We start from the raw sequence: 2,867 nt of genomic DNA on the forward strand, positions 1-2,867 counted from the left end.
TACTGTTCCAGTAGCAAATATTATTCTTAGTTGCACAGAAAGAAGGTAAATACTCGGGGGAATAAATAAAACATTACGTGAAAATCATCAGGAAAGAAATTAAATCATAAGGTATAAGCAAGATATTATGTTTCTGAAATTTTGAGATGGAAACTGATAACACTGACATATTCTTTTTTAATTTGAAATCATGACTATATATTGGGTACAATATAATATGAAAAAATCTATAGAGAATTGACTCTCTAATAATAAATACGAAATCTGCATAAATTAAGAATATCATATTTAAGTGTATTTTACGATCGGGCAATGCCGGGCGGTCTGCTAGTATTTTATAAAATTTGCTGACACATCAATTTTAACTATTTAATTAAGAGAAAAATACTCTAATCTGAAAATTTAAGCGATAATCGATTTCAAAGGTTGATAAGGTTGTGGAATTAAAAGAAAAAAATACGAAAAGATTTAAAAGGCTAATGCAGGTCATTTTTATGGTGAATGATTAAAAAAATCTTAATATTCTTCAATTGTAACATTATCTTTCAAATCATAACATTGAAGACATTTTAGAAAGAAAAATTGTTTTATCAAGATAAACCAGAAAAATTAAAATTGAATAATTTTTTTTAAAATGTATAAAAATAGAATTTTCAAGAAACAACTTGCAATAAGATTGAATGGCAAAGAATTTTAGATGAGTTTCCATAGAAATAGAGTTTCTTTTCCTCATTTGTCATACACATCATTTTGATCCGTAAAAAAATATTGATGAGGTTTTAATGAGAAAAAGTGATATTTTAAGCTTACAAAACAGAATGATGTATGACGTACAGCAAAGTAAGAAAGGCTTTCTAATTCATGAATTTTCTTTTCACTTTCTTCCTTAGTTCTTTTCTTTCTTCTCCTGAATTCCTTTTTTACTTTTCCCGATTCCTTTTTTATTGTTTTTTTTGTTTGTTCTGAATTCATGCCTGACTTTGTCTTCTTATTTTCTATTTCTTTTCTTTCTTAATTTCGTTTTTATATTTCTTTTCTTTTTATTTCTAAATTCTATTCTTATTTCGTTTTCTTATTTTCTTTTCTTCTTCTAATTTGTCCTTTCTTTTCTTACTTCTTTCTTTCTACTTTTCATCTTCTTTTAAAATGTGTTTTCAAATTTTGCGCCACAAAGATATTTAAAATTTTCCTCGTTACAACACTAATTGTCACCTTTAAAGACAGCACGATTTTGTTTCTGCCGATCAGAAAGATCAAACTATGAATCTAAACATCAAATTAGGAAAATTAGTTTGCATTATACAGGCCATCAAATAAATTTGATAATTACCAAGTCAGATGTAATCATTTTAGCATCCTCTAAGTGCAGGGAGATTAGGGACATCAAGATATTTCTTATCACTAGGGCTGTGACAACAGAATATTCTTTCCATTCTTTTTACTTCCAAGTATATATCCGACACAATAAGACACAGTCAATCAACCGAGGACCATATCAGTCTATCTAAAAACATATCAGATATTATCAGATATAAACTCAAGAGTCAAAACAATGAAAAGAATATGCTGTTGTCCTAGCCCTACTTATTACTTTAAATACTATTATTGTGTGGTGGTGATGATCTACTCAATTTTAGAAATACATATATGGACTCTTCCAGTCACTAAGAACACAGACTTTTTGTCGAAGTGTCCGAACAAAGTCGAATGTAAGAAACTATTTTGTACTTCTGTAAATCTACCCTTTTGTAAATATACCACGGTGCTGTCTAATTTATTTTATTTGCTTCTTTTCCAGGAGGTTAGACAATAGGTCAAGTGTTGACTTGATGAAAGTGTTTCTTTGAAACGAACTGGGTTTGAACTTAGCACACCCAGGTAACCAATCAGTGCCGTTAATCACTCTTGCCCTTCAATGTCACAACAAATACCGATGTTGAAAAGATATTCCGCAGATTTAATACAATCAAAGGATTTTAAAATGGTGTTTAATAGTAAGAGATGGATGAACATAAAACACTTAATTTCTTATTTAAGAAGGTCTGATCAGTGTTCATCCAACGCTAAGAATAGGTTCACTGACAACCTTCACAGGGAACTTCACAGACTTCTTAACGCATTCTTGGTTATACCGTTCCATGGTTCTTCGCCAAACACGTGGCCCTTGGTCACCAAAGGAGATACAAAATTGAGACTCATCTGAAAAGATCATACGCCACCATTTGTCTGCAGTCCAGGTTTTATGAGCAGTTGCTTTTCAGATGAGTCTCGATTTTGTATCTCCTTTGGTGACCAAGGGCCACGTGTTTGGCAAAGAACCACGGAATGATATAACCAAGAATGCGTTAAGAAGTCTGTGAAGTTCTCACGGTCTTGCATGGTTTGGGGCTGTGTGAGTGCTAAGGGTGTTGGTAATTTATGCTTCATCAAAGGAACTGTAAATGCAAAAGTGTACCAAGATATCCTGGAAGCTAATTTACTGCCAGTGTTGGATAACCAGCTTGACAGGGAGGCTACAGGCATCATTTTTCAACATGACTTGGCACCGGCACACTGCCAACACCACATTTTCCTGGCTCCGGGAATGATCGATCCCTGTTCTTGAATGGCCAGCGAACTCGCCAGATTTGAACGTTATTGAAGCCTTGTGGGACCAGATAAAGAGGAAGCTCCACAAAGAAAAACCTACTACCCTTGCAGCCATGAAGATTGCAATCCAGAACATTTAGGATTCAGTGTCTACACATGATTGCAAGAAGCTTGTTGATTCCATGCCTCGGCGAATTGATGCTGTTATCAAGGCAAAAGGTGCTGCTACTAAATATTGATTGATTTTATTTGTATTTGTGTTAATAAAAAAACTATTT

This window comes from Euprymna scolopes, chromosome 12 (genome assembly GCF_053919585.1).
Source record: "Euprymna scolopes isolate OS-2025 chromosome 12, ASM5391958v1, whole genome shotgun sequence".
Taxonomy (NCBI): domain Eukaryota; kingdom Metazoa; phylum Mollusca; class Cephalopoda; order Sepiida; family Sepiolidae; genus Euprymna; species Euprymna scolopes.